We start from the raw sequence: 21774 nt of genomic DNA, 5'->3' as shown, positions 1-21774 counted from the left end.
AGTTACTGTTTCAGGTGAGAGAGAGAGAGAGAGAAAGGTGCTGTGCATTGCCTTTTTATGCCTGTCAGATGAATAGGTGATTGGTTCTTGAGTTTGTGAGATTGGATTTTGGTTTCAGCCCCCAGTGTCCTATTGGAGGAGGCTCAATTTATGACTGATGTCAATCCATGCCATCTTTTGGAAATGCCGGTTGGCCCGGGTTCGTAGCTCTCTTTCGGGATTTCGGCTCTCGTCCACTTCAAAGCTTTTTTATTACCTCTAGGCCCTATTCCCCAGACATTTCACCACAGGGATTCCAAGCCATTTGGCCCATTCTCGGTGCCATCCTCCCAAGACTGCCACTTTGATATAGAACAGTTCACGTGCTGATGAGCTAAGGAAATCTGATAACTTTGGGGGAGAGGTCTTCTTTAGATCAGAGCTTCAGCTCAGAGCTAAAATGCTCTATCAAAATACACCCCCACCCCCTTAAAGCTACATTGTATTTTCTCATTGGGTCTGTGGCCCCACTCCTATTGGATCAGGGGTCCACTGCCATGATATTTCGCAGAGGCCGCACGAGTGCTTGATTGCCCGCGCCAGACGTTGAGGAAGTAGATTACGGCCTCGCTCCTAGCTGCACTAGTAGAGCAGCCGGCCTAGCTCTTGTAAGCGGAGGGTGTAAGAGTTAACTTCTGTAGCCCCGCTTTGTATATGCTCCCGGTAAGAGCGTGACTACGGTCCTTGCTCCTGGGCGGCTCAGGTGCAGCCCTATGGGGCCCCTGAGGTTACTGTCTGGAGTTGAGTTGCCGAGGCCCCCTAGCGGTGCACCTCGGGGCAGGCTCCCTTATCAGCTCGCTGCCTCCTCACTTGCGACAGTTTTGTTATACAGTAACCCCTCCCCCTTGGGCAGTGCTTCCGACTTGAAAGATAACGATAGGTTGCGTATGCAACCCCGGTTATCTGAAAAAGGAAGCAATGCCCAAGGATTGCAAGGTCGCGTGGGAGTCCTGGCTCCCGGCAAAAGAGGACGAACCTGCACTGACGTTACATTATATAGAACAGGATGTGGGAAGGGACCTGTTCTGAGTGACGAGCACAGGGGCCAAAGGCAGCTTTGATAGTGTGACTTTTCGATCAGGTTCCCGCGGAAGTGCGCAGAAACCCCTCCCCCTTAGGCAGTGCTTCCTTTTTCAGATAACCAGGGTTGCATATGCAACCTATTGTTATTATACATTTATACATTGCTTAAAGTGTACCTTTAAGTTCCAGGTTATGGCAGGAAGGAGTTTGCAATGAAGCTGGTGGTGACCCCAGGAACATCACATGAAACCTTAAATTAAACAGCCCAACAACCAACAAATGCTCATTAAGCAAAGTAATATAATTTGTTTTTTGGACTCACCTTACAGTTTTACAGAGTTTGAAACTCACTGCAAATGCTTCACTGCAGCTGTCTGTGAATTCAGGAGTTTGGACAACTCCAATAGAGGTATGTACAAGGTAAATTCCGTTTTTTTTTTTTTTTTTTTTTTACCTAGACCAGCTTAACTAGGGGAGCAATGACCTGGAGCCATGCACAAATCCCCCCAACCCCACAACCTTTGGTACACTTGGTGTGACATTGTGCTGACATCTCAGAGTCTGTACTTGAGTGAGCGAGGACAAAAGATGTAGGGGCGGTCCAAGATGACATCCTGAATAGATGTAATGAGCTCTAATGACCAAACTTCAAAAAGTATGTGAATCTCTTTTCAGATTTAATTATCAATCTGCCAGTTTACTTTGTTAATACTCTAGGACTGTGATGACATTATTATCCTTACGTTTTGCTCTGGTCAAATGTTGAAAACACATAGGAAAAGAAAAGAGTAATCGTGTGAAACAAGCATTATTGATGACTATCATAACTATGTGGGCTTAACAGATCCCTTGATGACAGTTATCAGCAAGGAATTTCCCCCTTTACCCAGGTAAGTACTCCAAGTAAACTGCCTGCTTCGAAGAAGGGTAGGTCTGAGCCAAATCTCTGATATAAAAAAGTGGTACTTTGTGAGAAGCAAATCGCAGATTTAGAGAGCTACTCAAGGCACTGGAATTTGAGGCTATATGGGGTTCCTGAGGTCGAAAATTAAGATAATAATCCATCCAGATTTGTCAATCTGTATTTCCAGAGGGAAAGATAAGAATCCATGAGGCAGCTGATACCATGCATTGGATCGGCAGCAGGCATCAGGATAACACCAAACTTAAACCCCATTCACACTGAAACAATTGCAATGGGTCTGTGTGAATAGAGCAGGAAAATGATTGACCAACACGTCGACCTCGACCAACCTTGTTGATCCCTCGACCACACTAACAATATCAACCAACTCTCTTGCCCCCTCGACCTCTCTGTCAACATCGATATCGGATTTCCACCTTTCGTCCATCCCTTGTCTACCTTGACTAACCTTGTCGACCACTCGACCACATCTGTCGACCTTCGTGCCACTCTATCGACCTCTCGACCTCGACATCATCGCATCGACCCTCTTTCAACCTCTGGACACCCGTGTCGACCTCTCGGACCTTGACGTCAACAACATCAACATAAACATTGAGGGGGACAGTATCAGTGATGAGGAGTTTGGTGAAGTACATCTGCCACAAGAGCTGTCAATCTACTTGTCTGGATGAAGGGGACATAGAGATGGATTTTCTAATCGGGATGAAGCCGAAGGATATGTTCCACCGCTGTTCCGGGTGCCAGGGCAAGCTGCCCTCGGATGATGGACACGACCAGTGTGTGCGCTGTCTGGCTGAGGAGCACACCCAGAACGCCCTGACGGGAGAAGGGGGCTGTGTACACTGCGCAGCTTTTACGGAGGCCACACGCCGTAAGAGAGCCAGGAACTCCCCAGTGGCCAGCTGCCGCAGCAGAAGCTCAGCTCACCACTCTTCCGTGGGCTTGACTACGCGCAGACCCTCTGCGAGTGCTTCTCCGCGAAGGCAGGACAGGCGGTGGCCATCTTCCTCCTGGGCTTCACCAGCGAGGGTGCAGTCTCTCTCCCCTTCTCCGCCTCCTCGCAGGTGCACTCCTGGGAGGAGAGCACGCTCCCCCAGACGAAGGTCCCCGAGAGCGAGATGGTCCCGATCCAGGTCATCCAGTCGTCCAGTTCGGGGAAATGAGGCATAGGCTGGACTCTCAGCGCAGATGGTAAACACCATGTGGGCGTGACTTCTGCTGGAAGAGGACGCCCACCTCCCCCCCTCAGCTGCCACCACCACCACCACCGCCACCGGAAGAAGCGCTTTCCCATGTGGTGTTCATGCTCGGATATCTCGGATCCTCCATCTTTCACAGAGGAGACTGAGGCGGTGTCTGAGTACTTTCAAGGGGCAAGCATGAAGTTCAAGGCCTTGATGAGATGTGCGGCTCTATGGCAGTGGATGCCCCCAGGAAGAGGTTCTGAAAAATAGGTTCGTGATGGAGAAAACCGGCAAACCTGCGGATCAGGCTAAACTACAGGACAAGGAGAAGTCTGTCCTCCTTGATGCTCCCATCGGGTCAGATGTTCGGTGAGACGGTGGACCTCTCCATTGAATGGTCAGCGAAGGTGAAGGAGACAGCATCCAAATACGCAGATCTTCAAAAGGCTAGACGGCATCCACAGCAGCGCCTGTGGGGCTCCCAACAGGCTGTGGCCGAGGCAGGGAAAGCCTCAACTTAGGCCACAACAGACCAGTGGCCCACAGCCTGAGCAGCGTCACAGAAGGCAGCCGCAAGCGAGAGGGAAGAACAGGCTCTCCGGTTGGAAGCCTAAGGGCAAGGGAGACACCCAACAGATCACTGCGAAGGCGCAGGACCAGCCACCATCACCAACCCCTTCCCCAGCAGACTTACTGGACTCGACCAATGGCAAGCCTGCACCCAGGATTCTTGGGTGCAAAGACGATGACTTTCGGATATGTTCTCCAATTCCACTTTGCCCCCCTCCTTCAGGGGGGTGCTGACCACTACTGTCAGCTGTCCCGAAAGGGCTCAAGCTCTCTCTCAGGAGATCGCTGTGATGCGGAAGAAATGAGCGACATGACTAGTGGGCGACAAAGACTCTCGAGCAGGCTTATACTCGGGGTACTTCCAGGTGCCAAAGAAGGACTTCAAGGCTTCAGGCCCATTCTCAATCTGAGGGGCCTCAACATGTTTCTGAAGAAAAGACCCTTCCACATGTTGATGGTGCAGCGTATCCTCCAGTCCGGCTGGCCGGGCAACTGGTTCACGTCAACAGACCTCAGGGACGCTTACTTCCACGTCCCCATCCTTCCAGCGCACAGGAAATACCGGAAATATTCGCCTTCCAGTGTCAGACTGAAAGCTGGTTTGTTTGTGTCTGTTTACATGATTGTTGAACACGATGTTGATCTCATTCCTCTCTTTGTACAGTGTACAGAGCTGGGGCTGGAGCTGTCGGGTATCCCGTCCATGAGGTCTATTTCAGACTCGGCTGTAAGCTCATCATGGATGATGTTGCACTCTGGCAGGAAGTGTTCCTTGTGGCGCTCACACACATTGATGTGTGACAGTGTTTCATGCAAGACTAATGTCTACATCAATCTAGAGAAGGCATCTCCAGCAGCCTTTCAGGCATTCAAATGTGTTCTCAACAAACATGATTTTAGGCTGTAACGTTAAATGTGGGGGTGTATTCTGGTAAGAGCATTTTAGCTCTGAGCTTGAAGCACTGATCTAAAGAAGACCTCTCCCCACCAAAGTTATCAGATTTCCTTAACTCATCAGCTGTGAACTGGTTTACATCAAAGTGACAGTCTTGGGAGGATGGCACCGAGAATAGGCCAAATAGTTTGGAATCCTGCTGAGAAATGTCTGGGGAAGGGGGCCTGTAGGTAATAAAAACTCTTTGAAATGGATGAGAGCCGAAATCCCGACACAGAGCTACGAACCTGGGTCAACCGGCATTTCCAAAAGATGGCATGGATTGACATCAGTCATAAATCAAGCCCCCCTCCAATAGGACACTGGGGGCTGAAACTCAAGAACCAATCATCTATTGATCTGACAGGCATATAAAGGGTAGCGCACGGCATCTCTCTATCTCTCTCTCTCACCTGAACCAGTAACTCGCTGTCACAGCTCAACCTGTAGTTCTGTTGCCAGAACCGGAACCAGAAATCAAATAAGTCTTTGCCGGCAACAGAAGAGTTAAACTGGGAGAAGGAGATTGAGCCGTACGAAGAATTCTTTTAAAGGACTTTATTAAATAAAGAACTTTACAAACTGCGCCTGCCCGCCTGTGCCCACCTGATCAGTGGAGTTTTACAGCTGGACAATTGACTAAGTCGACTAAATACGAAAGTGTCAGTCATTTAAATAGCTATCGAGTCTTAAGAAACTTGACCCTTGGAAACTAACAGGGCCCTGCTTTCCTCAAAGACTTTGTCTTCAAGTAACTACGGTGGAACCCTTCTTACAAATAAGATTTTGTGCACACCCTTGGATCCTTCAAACCAGCGGAAAATCTGTTTGGAAAAGACTCTGTTTCGCGAAACCCAGGTGCATCGACTGAGTGGAAGTTATTGGACAAAGCCGAACCGGACTGCCTTTGTTCCAACCACACGGACCTCGTGCCGTGTACTGTTATCTGAGCCCGAAGCCAGAGAGGCCTCTCTGCGACGAAGTTCAGATAAGTTTAACAGTTTGGAGTTTGTGATTCATGACATTTGAGAAATCAATTATAAATGTGAATCTGTGATTCATAACTCTAGAATGTGTAATATCATTTAGTTTTGCTTAAATATAAATATAAAGCTTAACTGTTTTATTAACGCTGAGAAATATCTTCTCATTCTTGTTTAACTGTTTAGTCTGAAATTGACACACGTTAATAGACATTAGATTATTGGTGGCCCTGCCTATCCTTAATCATTGAATAATAATCAGTTAAGGGAAATTGTGGTAACAAGTAATGATAGGATCTTTCTCGGCACCTAAACGTAAATGAGACTGATATATATATATCGAGAAGTTACCTGACATAAATACTAACCTGCGTAGTTATTTGATGTCCGACTAACAATACTAATGAGAGACTCACCTTCGTCTTACTAACCGGTATTGTAGTCAATGTGTTTATAACCTTTTTTGTTTAACGATTTGTGTGTTATCATATGCGATCCCATGGTCTTTGATTTGGTCATGGAAGTGATTTGTCTTTGATTTGTTGATCTAGATTTGAATTTTAATTAGTTTTTCCCTTTTGTATAATTATTGTAGTGCTACATTTAGTCTTTGTTTTTAATACATTTGACAATTTATATCTTTGGAATTGGTGTCTGCGTCCAATTATTATGGAAATTGAGTTCTACAAGATTCCAGGATTCGTGATAAGGTGATACTATAAATTCACTTCTTTAATTGAAATGTATAAGTGTACCTTACGCTACAAGGCGGAAGTTGAAGAGAAGTTCCTCAGGAGTGAGTCACTCATGGTTGGTGAAGCTTTTATAAGCCAGTTTTTTAGTGGGTTGGCTTAAGCCAGTTTTTTAGTGGGTTGGTTACATCGCCAATTAAGTGGACAAGGACCTCCACTCCATTCACATACCTGGATTTCTACAAGTAAGAATAGCACAAATCAAGATCATAATAAACTATTTAATTGGATTATATTGATGTATAATCAGTGATGAGTTTGCAACTTATCTCTCCGGGGAAGAGATAGCCACCCTTCCCCTCGGCAATAATGAACAAATCAGAACTCTTGCATCATGCGTCCGTCCAGCCCAGCCCATGTACACATCTGTAAAACTACAATGCCACCAGTGTAAAATCACAAAACGCACAACACACTAGGAGTGTAATGGCTCACACAATTCATGGTTCGATATGGTATGGTGATGTCACAGCATGACTTCTTCTATAAAAGAAATGCTAACGTGTAGTCTTGTCTACACATATTGCGTTGCTGAAGTAGGGAGTTCTTTTTGTTATGTTTTTTTTTCTCACCCCCTTCTTCGTTGGAGGAGGGACAGGAGGGACTATTACTGTGTTGCCTGCTATTGTGTCTTGTCTCACTGCTGCCTTGGTGAGCAGCACTGGGACATTTAATTTAATTGGGAACATTTTACACAATTTAAGATATTTATTTTCTCACTTTTTTTTAATTAATTATTCGGTTTATAATGCGCACTGGACTGTAAGCCTCGTACCGAATGGTACTATATGAATACACTTATTGTTACATTCCTACAACACACATATTACAATGCATTGAACATGCTGTATTTGTTTTTCAGCTCACCAGAAGTTGTGGTTGTCTACTGCTTGCATGATGATAGAGTGCCATCCCTTTCTTTAGGGTTTTCGTGAGGAGCAATGATGGGGATGAGTGTTCCATCGATAGCACCTGCACACTTGGGGTATCCACGTCTCTCAAAGCCATCGATTGCTTCTTGCAGACAGTCTCCACTTGGAAGGCATATAAATCGCTTCAGTAGGTTATTCACTAGAGATGCAGTCATCTGCAAACCGTGGATATGCTGATACCAAACAAACATGAAATGGCCACTGCAAGTCTCATTTGAGGTTCAATAGACTTGTACCAGTTGGTCATTCTACATCACATGCTTCCTGGAGCTCAACTAAGTATTCAAAAGTATTGCGGGCCATTCGGAAAAGGGCTTGCCACTTATTGTTATCAAAGTTGGACAAAATGTCTGTCCAAAAAATCGGTCCATATCTCCTCTCCCAAACCCATGTGCTTCTATTGCATGTCAACCCCAAAGCTTACAACTTCGGACATGTATCTGTAAACTGCCATGGATCGTAGGTAACATTTTCGTCCCCCGTCTGGCTTTGTATTGCAGCCTTCGTTTTGCCAGCAAATGCATTTAATGTGGATTTTGAAACACAACATCCATTGCATCTTGATCACTTTGAAAAAGAGACAATGCAGCAAACAAATTTCTTCCAGCTCTGTGAAGTTGCCCCCCCCCTTACAGCACAAACAATAAATTCCATATGATTAGTTTGTGCTACGTTTGTGCTGGTTTGTGTCGTTGAAATAAACGTCTGTGCTGCTTTGGTTTTGAAGATATTAACATTTATTTAGTGACGTCACTCAGCCCCCGCACAACAACAGAATCAAACCAAACATACCTCTTTCATTTGTGCTACTTTTGTGCCGGTTTGTGCTGGTTTGTGCCGTTGAAACTAATGTTTAAACTATTATGGTTTTAACGTTATCATGATTTTTTATGAAACGAGTGAAGACTCAGCCTTCCCACAACAACAGAATCAAACCAAACATACCTCTTTCGTTTGTGCTACGTTTGTGCTGGTTTATGCCGTTTAAACTAATGTTTCAGCTATTCTAATATTAAAGATATAACAAAATTAAATTATAATTACATTATTTTTGCTGAAACTATTGCATATGAATAACAAACACAGTAGGCTACAGTCCTAGTACTAACAGGATCAAAAAACAGCATCCCAAAACAGGATTGGATCTGGGCTCACTAGATCCAGATCACGAAAAGGCTTTGTACGAAGCAGATCAAGATCCGGAGGCACTGATGCAAGTGTGTGATCCGGGTATTGAGCAGCGCTGCGGTGACTATGAGTCTCCTGTTAAACCAGCTGCCTGACTGCTGTTGTATCTGAATGTGGCGCTACAGCTAAAGTGAATAATACAACTTTCACAAAACGATATTGTGCTAAAGTGCTGTACAGTTTTTTAATTAAACCATCTTAATTGTTCACTCAATTTCCCAATACATGCTAATCAGTCTGCTTCTGCCCCAGCACAAAGTACACAGCCTGTTTCTCGCACTGGTGTGCATATCGCAAGCTACGTCACTGTTTCTGTATCTCTTTAACTACAATAATAATAATAATAATAATAATAATAATAATAATAATAATAATAATAATAATAATAATCCTATAATACATTTTATTTATAACCCTCTCTTCTCATATCCAGAGTGACAAGTCAAGTAGTCAAAACAGACACAGTAAAAAGATAAAACATGCAACAGCAGTAGCAACAAAAGTATTATTTAAAACTTGCAACTAACAGAGTTTTAAGAATGTTCTTAACTGCCAAGAGGGGCACTTTTTAGCCTGTGGAAGTCGCTGCGCTACAAACAGAGCTCTGTCATCTGCCGTGTTGAGTTTGCAGTGCGGCTGCTGAAGAAATAGCTTTTACATCATTGTTTACAAATAAAAACATAATCGCAGACAAACTGCACCTCACCATAAAAACACAAAAGCAGAATGCACTGTTCAACCTTAAACTGTTTATTTGAAATTGCAAATCTTTGTACATGACTTAAGGTCACATTTCTGTTGTTTATCTGTGCTACACCAATAATGTCACCTACTATATATATATGTATATATATACACCGATCAGCCATAACATTATGACCACTTGCCTAATATTGTGTAAAATACAACAGTTAGTTCCGGTCCTCGAATCTGATTGGACGAGAGACGTTCCATTAGCACTGATGGTCTGACACCATCAGCACTCGGACGCTTCACTGTGTGTATCACTCCGCCACATTAACCTTTGAAAACAAGGGGCTCGTGACACTGGATACATCAAAGTTTTTCTCAGCGATTTTGATCGATATTAGCTTCTTTGTTAATTGAATTGTATATGAGTCACGGCACACACTGGTAACCACAATTGCTCTCCCTTTCTTCTCTCTCTCTCTATCTTACTCACACACGATGTTTTAGAACGCCGGAGGTAAGCGCATCGTTTGAACTGCAACAGCACATCCTGCTCTGTGGCGTAAGAAAGTAGTTCCATACACAAGTGCATTTTTTATGACAGTCCTACGTTTTTTCTCTCTTTTTTATTTTCTTGTTTGTTGAACTGTTGTATATAAGCAATATCACACTCGCAATCGTACGATATGGCCCTACATCAGCACTGCTGTAATTACCTATGGCCGAATCACAGCAGTGCTGTTGTAGGGCCATATTGCACGATTGCGAGTGTGATATTGCTTAATTGTGCCATCAAAACAGCCCTGACCCATTTAGGCATGGATTCCACTAGACCTCTGAAGGTGTGCTGTGGTATCTGGCACCAAGATGTTAGCAGCAGATCCTTTAACTCCTATAAGTTGCAAGGTGGGGCCTCCATGGATTGGACTTGTTTGTCCAGCACATCCCACAGATGCTCGATTGAATTGAGATCTGCGGAAATTTGGAGGCCAAGTCAACACCTTGAACTCGTGATTCATCAGATCAGGCCACCTTCTTCCATTGCTCCATGGTCCAATTCTGATGCTCACGTGCCCATTGTAGGCACTTTTGGCAGTGGACAGGGGTGAGCATGGGCACCCTGACTGGCCTGTGGCTATGCAACCCCATACACAACAAACTGCGCTGCACTGTGTGTTCTGACACCTTTCTATCAGAACCAGCATTAACTTTTTCAGCAATTTGAGCTACAGTAGCTTGTCTGTTGGATCTGGGCCAGCCTTCGCTCAATGAGCCTTGGCCGCGCGTGACCCTGTAGCCGGTTCACTGCTTTTCCTTTCTTGGATCACTTTTTATAGGTACTGACCACTGCAGACCAGGAACACCCCACAAGAGCTGCAGTTTTGGAGATGCTCTGACCCAGTCGTCTAGCCATCACAATTTGGCCCTTGTCAAAGTTGCTCAGATCCTTACGCTTGCCCATTTTTCCTGCTTCTAACACATCAGCTTTGAGGACAAAATGTTCACTTGCTGCCTAATATATCCCACCCACTGACAGGTGCCATGATAACGTGATTATCAGTGTTATTCACTTCACCTGTCAGTGGTCATAATGTTATGGCTGATCGGTGTATATATATGTGTAACTTAAAAAACATCCGTACACTATAGCGTCTTCACTTCTATGAGGTGCTGGCCCAAATAAGGCAAAAATATATAAAGAAAATTAAATTTTGTAGCCGCAGCTACAATATATATATATATATATATATATATATATATATATATATATATATATATATATATATATATATATATAGTAATTTAAATGGTAGCCCATATTTTGGACTGTTTCACAAAGATAGAACAAATTATTTTTAAAATACCAATAATTACACAAATTAAATTAAAACATTAAAATCAGCCAATAATTACAATCGTGAATAACTTTAACTAAGTAGTGCTCCCCCACTGTTAGATTAACCCTTTACACCATAGTAGAGGTTCCTTCTCTCTCAATATCTCGATGTAATGATACAAGTCTATATATCTATATAACTATGTATGAATCTATTTCACCTCACCCAGTTATATTATTATTATTATTATTTTTTTTTTTTTTTTATTTCTTGGCAGACGCCCTTATCCAGTGTGACTTACAACATAAGTGCAAAAATACAGAGAAGTACAAGGCATCAATCATTACAAATTCAACTTAGCTAAAACATAGCAATTCAAAATACATTTTACCAATTCCAATTCCAATTTACACAAGTACAGTAAGAGACTTCCTACATCCTGGACGGTGAAAGCTAAGTGCTGTCAGGGTTATAGACTAGGGCTACGGGAAAGGGAGCAAGGAGGAAAACAATCAAGAACGCGAGGAGCATAATAAGCTGAAGTGCAATCTAGCAGTGATAGAGGACTAATATTACAAGTGCTGTCGGAAGAGATGCGTCTTGAGTAAGCGCCGAGTAGACGAGTTCTGGATGAGCTGGAGTGGGCGGGTAGTTGATGCAGGCAGGCCGGCCAGGAGGGAGTTGCAGTAGTCCAGGCGGGAGAGGACCAGTGACTGGATGAGTAGCTGAGTTGAGTAGTCGGTGAGGAAGGGACGGATCCGACGTATGTTGCTCAGGAAGAATCTACAGGTGCGCGTCAGCGTGGTGATGTGCTGGGAGAAGGAAAGCGCAGGATCGAGGGTGACTCCTAGATTTTTAACGGAAGAAGAAGGAGAGAGTGTGGTGGATTCCAAGGGGATCGAGATGGGGAGGTCAGCAGAAGGTGAGGAAGAGTGGGGGAAAAAGAGGAGATCTGATTTGGAGAGGTTGAGCTTGAGGTGGTGCGAGTGCATCCAGGCAGAAATGGCAGACAAGCAGGAAGAGATGCGTGAGGGGATGAGAGGGTCAGAAGAGGGAAAAGACAGGAAGATCTGGGCATTATCAGCATAGAAGTGGTAGGAGAAGCCATGGGAAGCGATGAGGGGGCCCAGGGAGCGAGTGTAGAGAGAGAACAGAAGTGGGCCCAGGACCGAGTCTTGGGGAACACCTGTGAGGAGAGGTTGGGGGGTGGATGAGGAGCCTCACCATGTCACTTGGTAGGACCAGTCGCTGAGGTAGGAGGAGAACCAGGTGAGAGCAGTCCCAGAGATCCCAAGGTCAGCGAGGCAGGAGAGGAGGATGGAGTGATCGACGGTGTCAAATGCTGCAGAGAGGTCAAGGAGGATGAGGACTGAGGAGAGGGAGGCTGCCCGAGCACGGCTGAGGGAGTCAGTGACAGCCAGGAGAGCCGTTTCAGTGGAGTGAGCTGTGCGGAAGCCAGATTGCAGAGGATCAAGGAGTGAGTGTTGGGATAGAAAGTCAGAGAGCTGAAGGTGGACCGCCTGCTCGAGAGTCTTGGAGAGGAAGGGAAGTAGGGAGACAGGGCAGTAGTTCTGAGGAGAGGTGGCATCAAGGGTTGGTTTCTTGAGCAGTGGAATGACAGCAGCTTGTTTAAATGCAGAAGGGAAACAGCCAGAGAGGAGTGAGGAGTTGAGGAGGGAGGAGATGAAGGGGAGAAGATCAGGAGCGGTTGCTTGGAAGAGACGAGAAGGGAGAGGGTCCAGGTCGCATGTTGTGGGTTTGTGACGTAGGAGGAGAGCAGAAAGTTCAGCATCTGAGAGAGGTGAGAATGAAGAAAAGGAAGCTAGGTCGGTGGGAGGTTTTGGTGTGATGGGAGATGAGGGTGGAGTATTGAAGAGCCTGCGGATGTCTGCAATCTTGGAGGAGAAGAAGGAGGCAAAATCATCAGCAGTGAGAGATGAGGGAGGAGGAGGGGGAGGGGGGGCAAGGAGGGAGGAGAAGGTGGAGAAGAGTTTGCGAGGGTTGTTGATAGAGGATTCGAAAGAGATTGGAAGTAAGACAGTAGGGAGCGGTAGAGTTCGAGGGTGGCTGGGAGTTTGGTCCTTTTCCACTTCTGTTCAGCAGCACGCAGACTAGTTCGGGTTGAGCGGAGAACAGCAGAGAGCCAAGGCTGAGGAGGGGAGGGACGGGCAGGATGAGACGCGAGAGGACAGAGAGAGTCAAGGGAGGAGGTGAGGGAGGAGAACAAAGAGGAGGTAGCACAGTTGACAGATAGATGGGAAAAACATATTATGTATGTATTAATGTAATGTTATTGATATAGGCTAGCAATATTAGAATATCTGCATGGTGTGACATCATATATCTGTGACAGATATGACCCAATCAAAAAGCGAGGCTGTTCTGCGGTTCTGACCCAAAAACCAGGCCGCTGTCCTTGCGCACATGGACGACGCAACTTGTTGTTGTCAGGGAAACATGCCTGATGCGTCAATCAGTGCAGAATATTCGACTTGCGTGATTATAGTATTATTGATATACTCTTGAAAGACACAATAGGGCATTGATGGTAGAATTTGGATGTAAAACAGGGAAGTACAGAGGGGTGGGGGTTTAGGGCAGGGGCCATACTAGCCACTTCTGATCCACCCGAAAATTCATCCACAGCCCCGCACTATAGTCTAACCCCCACCCACTCCGCACAGCCCTGTTATTGCGTGGTCCTGGTTATTAAAATAAATATATACACATACACTCACCTAAAGGATTATTAGGAACACCTGTTAATTAATTAATTAATTAATTTCTCATTAATGCAATTATCTAACCAACCAATCACATGGCAGTTGCTTCAATGTATTTAGGGGTGTGGTCCTGGTCAAGACAATCTCCTGAACTCCAAACTGAATGTCTGAATGGGAAAGAAAGGTGATTTAAGCAATTTTGAGCGTGGCATGGTTGTTGGTGCCAGACGGGCCGGTCTGAGTATTTCACAATCTGCTCAGTTACTGGGATTTTCACGCACAACCATTTCTAGGGTTTACAAAGAATGGTGTGAAAAGGGAAAAACATCCAGTATGCGGCAGTCCTGTGGGCAAAAATGCCTTGTTGATGCTAGAGGTCAGAGGAGAATGGGCCGACTGATTCAAGCTGATAGAAGAGCAACGTTGACTGAAATAACCACTCGTTACAACCGAAGTATGCAGCAAAGCATTTGTGAAGCCACAACACGTACAACCTTGAGGCGGATGGGCTACAACAGCAGAAGACCCCACCGGGTACCACTCATCTCCACTACAAATAGGAAAAAGAGGCTACAATTTGCACAAGCTCACCAAAATTGGACAGTTGAAGACTGGAAAAATGTTGCCTGGTCTGATGAGTCTCGATTCCTGTTGAGACATTCAGATGGTAGAGTCAGAATTTGGCGTAAACAGAATGAGAACATGGATCCATCATGCCTTGTTACCACTGTGCAGGCTGGTGGTGGTGGTGTAATGGTGTGGGGGATGTTTTCTTGGCACATTTTAGGCCCCTTAGTGCCAATTGGGCATCGTTTAAATGCCACGGCCTACCTGAGCATTGTTTCTGACCATGTCCATCCCTTTATGACCACCATGTACCCATCCTCTGATGGCTACTTCCAGCAGGATAATGCACCATGTCACAAAGGTCGAATCATTTCAAATTGGTTTCTTGAACATGACAATGAGTTCACTGTACTAAACTGGCCCCCACAGTCACCAGATCTCAACCCAATAGAGCATCTTTGGGATGTGGTGGAACGGGAGCTTCGTGCCCTGGATGTGCATCCCACAAATCTCCATCAACTGCAAGATGCTATCCTATCAATATGGGCCAACATTTCTAAAGAATGCTTTCAGCACCTTGTTAAATCAATGCCACGTAGAATTAAGGCAGTTCTGAAGGCGAAAGGGGGTCAAACACAGTATTAGTATGGTGTTCCTAATAATCCTTTAGGTGAGTGTATAGGCTACCTTCAAAACACAACACATTTAAAATGTAGCCTATCAGCGTGGGGAAGCAATAAAAAAGGCAAACAGAATGCTAGGGTATATACTGTATATACTGTACAATGCACTAGTTAGAGCTCATGTGGATACTGTGTACAGTTCTGGGCACCGCACTTCAAGAAGGATATTGCTGCTCTAGAGGCAGTTCATAGGAAAGCAACCAGACTTATTCCAGGTCTGAAGGGAATCTCCTACTGAGAAACTGAGGGAACTGAACCTTTTCACCCTGGAACAGAGGAGACTATGTGGGGACTTGATCGAAGTCTTCAAAATCATGAATGGCATCGACCACATCAAACCAGAGGAGCTTTTCCAGATCAGCAGGGGCACACGCACCTGGGGACACAAATGGAAATTGGGCTACAAGGCATTCAAAACGGAAAACAGGAGATGCTTCTTTACACAGAGAGTAGTCACAATCTGGAACAATGTGGTAAATGCTGAAAATTTGGGAACATTTAAAAATAGACTGGATAGGATCCTTGGATCACTTAGTTATTAATGGACACCAAATGAGCACGATGGGTCGAATGGCCTCCTGTTGTTTGTAAACTTTCTTATGTTCTTATGTTCTTATCAATTTTTTCCCTTGATAGGATCACATAAAATGTGAGAAATGGAGTCTGTAAGAGACGAAACTGAGACCAGTAAGGCTAAAGCACTATGTGCTTCTGGAGGCGCTGAGCCAGAGGGTTAAAACATGCAGTGTGCGGCCCCTGGGAGCTAAGAGAAATAAGGCTGAAGCATTGGTGTATTGCGGCTTCTGGAGGCAGCACCTAGTTTTCATACAGAGTGTAATACAGGCTGCATGAACCTGTCCTCATTCTATTACGTTGTCTTAAATACACTACATTTACATACAGAAATATACACAAATAAATAAAGGCTCCTTCAAGACATCATGTTTAAAATGTAGCCTTGCCATTTACCTCTCCATAGGATCAAATGAAAGGCGACAAATGCAGCACTGTTACACATGGAACTGAGAGAATAAGGCTAAAGCAAGTAAATAGCGGCTTCAGGGAGCGCGGAGTCCGTGGGCTAAAGCATGCCATTTGTGCACCTGGAAGCTGCGAGATGTAAAGTTTAAACAAGGGCATTTCAGCTTCTGGAGACACGGAGCAGATGGGATAAAGTATGCCTTGTGCGGCAACTAGAAGCTACGAGATGTAAGGCTGAAGCAAGTGAATGCCAGCTTCTGGGGGGCTGGGAAAGCATAGGATAAAGGAGCGTTTTTATGCCTCTAGCGGGAATTTTAGGTAGTTGTTCCATAGACTATAATGGGGGCTATATTGTGAAGGCTCAATGCATATGCCTTTGTTTAAGGGAGCTACAGGGGCGGCCCCCACTCGCCTCGATTGCATCAAATTTTCTTCTACTAGGTATGCGCTCAAATTAGCACCATAAGTAATGAATTCAAAATACAAAATATTGTAAACAAGAAAAATAAAGTTGAGAAAAAATTGATGTTGAGATAAAAAAATAAAACAATCAAAAGCCAAATGTATGAATTGTAATCAAAAATAATTATATCAAAAGCAAAAAAAATTTTTTTGAAAGGAAATAATGTTAAAGCGAGAGCACTGGAGTCCCTGCCCTTGGTTACGATGCTGCAATCCTTGCTTTCCCTGCCAGTTTCTTTGCTTTCATTTTTTTTTTTCGTTTACGAGTTTTGGCACTGTTTTGTTGGGAGGGCGGGGCTTAGAGGGAGGTGTAGGTCATGGCTTTCCATTGGTCCACTACGTTTGAGTGACGGTTCTTTCTAACCCAATCAGTGATCAAGGTGGGCTGGTCGGCGTTGGAATTCACAGTTCTGGTCTGACAGTCACCACTATGCAACAGATCTTTGACTTTACCACTGATTGTACCATAGACTGTGTGGGTGCAACTACATGACTTTGGAATTTAATTATAAACAAAGCATGTTTTTAATGAAAGTTATAGACAATCGCTTTCTACAAATTACATGTGTTTATTTTATACAGCCTTTATTCTCATCTTTATGAATGGCACCAGAAATTGTGTAGGTGATATGTGTATATATATGTGTATGTGTGTATGTATGTATGCGTGTATGTATGTGTGTATGTATGCGTGTGTGTGTGTGTGTGTGTATGTGTGTATGTGTGTGTTTCTTACCTAAACATAAACTGGGACATCACATGCTCTTAATGCATACGATGCCCCTCCATTTGCCTCTTGCTAAATGATGTGAGCTCCATCAGTTTGGCACTGTGTTATCTGAGGAGCTGAATTAAAGTGCTCGTGCAGGTTAAATTAATATGAATATGATATTTAACATTTTACTCTGCACATAGCAGGTGAATCCTGTGTTTTGTTTCAGTGCTGTATGGGGGGAGGATATTTTGAAGAAAGCGATGGGATCCAGTGTGGGGATTTTCCAGGTTTTGACTGCAGGTCAAGTTTCTAGAATCGGCGGTGCTGTTGAAATCTTGATTGCAAACATGGAAATGATTATAGGTCAAGGAAACTTTATATATAATACACAAATTAAAGATAAACTTACTTATTTTGGGGAATTATTATCACAAAGGTAAAAGTGAACTACTCTGAACTTTAGTTCTATTATTGTGAAAACTCAAAGCAAATTAAACCACTGGTTACAAAGAGATTTATCTCTAAGGAGGAGTGTGAGGGAGCAAGGCCCATCCCTTTCTTAAAATATTTTAAAGAGTGTGGAATCTGAAATCAGAGATCGGTTTGTTTTTGTGAAAGTAAGGAAAGGACGCAGACTTCCCTCAACTGCATGACGCAGACTGGCAGACTGATTTTGCATTTGCCGTTGATGTCATGGGTCTCCTGAATGAACTGAATTGTAAACTACAAGGAAGGGGGCTTTTTGCTCATGACATGTACTCCCTTGTCAAAGCCTTCATGGCAGAGTTGCACATTTTTTCCTGTGAAATCGAAGGCAAGAACTTTACACACCTCCCAACATTGCAACATATTATGATATCTGATGTGAACCGGAAAAGATATGTGTCTCTACTGCTCACTTTGAATGTTGAATTTTCACACTGGTTCTTTGATTTTAAAATGCTAGAAAATAACATGGCTTTGATTTCGTCACCTTTCACATTCAGTGTGGACAATGCTACTATTGATCTCCAGCTTGAGCTTGACTTGCAGTCTGATGCACTGCTATTGCCCACCCCTGGTCTAGGGGGTGGGGCTAAGCTGACCACTGTATAAAAATGGGATCAAGGAGTTCAGTGGGAGAGAGCTGGGTGTAGGTTAATATCTTCATATGTGTAGTCCTGTTTTGAGGATTAGATCGTTTCTTTTTGTTTTGTTTTTTTTGTTTTGTTTTTTTTGTTTTTGTTTATGCCTGCTATTATTTATTATGTGTGTTGGCAGTGACTACACTTGTTTTTTTTATCCTGCATGTTTGGCTTTTTGTCTGAAAGACAATAAATGTCATTCATTTTTTTGGAGACTTGCTATCCTTGTTCTTAAATGTCCAAAACCGGGACCACAACATATGGTGTCAGAGTGGGATACAGTAGGACGTGGTGGATTGAAGTTGTACTATAGGGACAAGTATGGGCTATGCCTCCCAAACGTGCAGCGGAAAAGGGAGGAGAAGGCAGATAAGGAGAATGCAAAACAGGAACAGTAGTGGGAAATGATGCAGCAACAGCTTGGGTTACTCCAAGCAGAAGTAAGACAGGGTCGTCAGGTATCATCCGGAGAAGAAGGAGCAAGCAGTTTCTCAGAGACTGAGCCAGCTGTTTTAGCTGGTGGAGCACCAGTATTGGGCTGGAGGAAGCCAGTGTTACCCAGGCTAGAGGAGTTGGAGGATAATGAGTAATACCTGACCACTTTCAAGAGAATGGCAATTGCTTGAGCATGGGAGAAAGAACACTGGGCTATACATCTAGTACCATTGTTGACGGGTAAGGCTTGAAGCGTTTTCATTGCCGTGTGTGGAAGATACTACAGATTATGAGTAAATGCCTCCCTACTCCATAGACCAGGGACAATCTGCAAATTCACCATTGTGGACTTATTGGTTCTGGAGCAGTTCCTGAGAATGGTCAACCCAGAGGTGTGTTTCTGGATAAAGGAACATGACCCAGCATCTGCATTGGAAGCAGCCAGGCTGGCAGAGGTTTTCACTGCGGCTCGAAGGGGACCGAAAAACTACAGTTTCACCTGAGGGTCCAGTGTTCCTGGTAAGTCTGAGGGGTTTGGAAAAGGGGATGGTGTTGGTAAAATGAAGAGCCGGCCTTCTACAACTGGTAAACCTCAGGGGGGTAAGGTAGTATGGTATAACTGTGGGAAAGAGGGTCATATCAACCCTAATTATCCATTGAGGAAGGTTGATTCTGTGCAGTTGAATTGGGTACCTAGGCCAGAGCAGATAGGCCAGGATAAAAGTATGGAGCAGATGTTTCAGATTTGTGTGAATGGTAAAAGTATTAAGGCATTGTTAGACACAGGAAGTACACAAATGCTGGTAAGAGAAGGGATTGTGTCAAAGCAGTGTGTAATTCACAAAATGATAAAGACCAAATGTGTACATGGTGAAGAAATATTTCACAGCATCGTACAAACCCCCCTTATATTAAACATTACGTATGCTTTAATTTTCCCCGGTTTAACCATATATGGGTTTCCCTAACGAGTTGTCAGGCAGAAACCGAACTTGCACTCATCACGGGACAGACATGTTGGTCCTGCTATATTTCTCTCCTGTCTGGTCTGCATAAAAGTGCCTGTAGTTTGTAACTTCTCTAAGACTGTTCTTCCTACATCACTGACTTTAAGCATACAGTTCTTAAAAAAAGCACCCTCAGAGAAAGACCTTGACGTTTTGGCAATTACTTATGATACGATGTAACTCACTTTAACAGTAGCATCGCTCTGTGAACATGGATTGCTGTAGTTCAAGACTTTTTTTTTAATTCAGCCACTTTGTGCAGCCTTTGCTCTCTCTCCAAAAACCCATACTTCTCTTTGTGTTTAATCTAGTAGTGCTGCCGTATATTTTGAATTCTTTCATCACGGCTAAACTCTCCTTACAAACAAGGCATACAGGTTTTAAACTCTGCTCCACAAACAGATATTCCCACTCCCACCTTTCCTGAAACACTCTACCTTCCTTGTCGATTTTTCTTTTCTTGGACATTTATTGCAGATTAATGAAAGAACAGGAAGGTGGAAAGTGACATTCGCATTGGCTGAAGGGAATTGTAGTTTTCACACGCAATTTCCCAATTCACAAGCTGTCGTGGGCCTAATTACTTAATGATACAACACCTTCACAGGGGCCAGTTTAAAACCATAGGGGGGCCGTATTCGTCCCGCGGGCCTTGAGTTTGACACCCCTGTTTTAGAACAAAGACTTACCAGGGGTAGGGTTGTGGATCGGCCATCTTGGGGAAATTAGGGGAAGGTTACAGAGGCATGGTGCACCACAAGTTGCCAGACACATATGCGTAAGGGGGGGGGGGGGGGTTGAGACTGGGATTGTCCTCCTCCCGAACTTCAGTTTAAAACTCCATTTATAATTAACACAAAAAAACCACAATTTTGACAATTTTCCTTGTCATTTTCCCCAGTCTGTGCTAGTTCTAAAAAATTATTTTGTTTGCCTACTTTTAATATCCTGGACACTTTAACTAGAGTTAACTAGAGTGACTGAAAACAATCAGATTTTCTTTTGCATTTCCTTTTAGACACAGCCAAGCATACCTTCTTTGTCTTTGCCAAATTAAAACAGTTAGGATTCTTTCTGCCAATCATTGTAAATAGCTTGTGGAGAGTGTGAGTGATAGACAAAGTATAATAATACAAATTTAAAATCAGAGTAAAGGAGAAAGAAACAAATATGAAAGATGTATATATTTGTGAAAAAGCTAGTCTGCACTGGTATTTACAGTACGAGTTTAGCAGAGGTTTACCACTCATTTCCTTTTGGTTGAAGTGTAACTTAAAAAAGCTGTCACTGTCAAAGTATTTGGGGCCATATGGTCACCACTCACTGGAGGCTAACGATTTTCAGATCAAATGTATTCTATTCATTCCTTATAGCAGTTTCCCTACACTGCATAATGCTGTCAACCATTGCTTTTTATAGTAGAAATACAGTCGAAGGACTAACTTTCTGCCTCGCTTTGCACACTGTTTCCAGAGAGGTTGTCTTTAGCTCCAGGCATTTACTCTTCTGTAAAGCACTGTCACGGTCATCTTCCATAATGTCAAGCTGGGTACAAATGTGAGTGGCATACACTAGAACTTTCCCTGCTGTTGCCAAGATATCTGGTTTTACCCACCTTTTACGTAAAGCCCCAATACTTAATTATTCATATAGCATGGCCAGTGTAGAACATCCCCCCATTCTCCTGCAGTTGTCTGTGATTCACCTCCTGCTTCAAAGCAATCCAAACCTACACGTTGCAAAAATAAAAAATAAGATAACCGTCACCTGCAGAAAAACTGGTTAATACTGTCTAAGACAGAAATAGAGTTGTGAAGATAGGACTGAATGGCAACATCTGTGAAGGTGGGAAAAAAAGTAACTGAAATGTGAATATGTACAGACACAACTTGCTCTGAAAAGCATGTGTTCATTTTTCTTTTCTAATATTTTCAGTGCTTCTTTTTCAACTGCTGCAGAATTATGTTTTCAGAAATTATTTGATCATTATTAGTATTACTTAGCATGTGTGATATT

Source organism: Amia ocellicauda, chromosome 4 (assembly GCF_036373705.1).
Source record: "Amia ocellicauda isolate fAmiCal2 chromosome 4, fAmiCal2.hap1, whole genome shotgun sequence".
NCBI classification, from domain to species: Eukaryota; Metazoa; Chordata; class Actinopteri; order Amiiformes; family Amiidae; genus Amia; species Amia ocellicauda.
Note: the sequence above shows the minus strand (reverse complement) of the source record.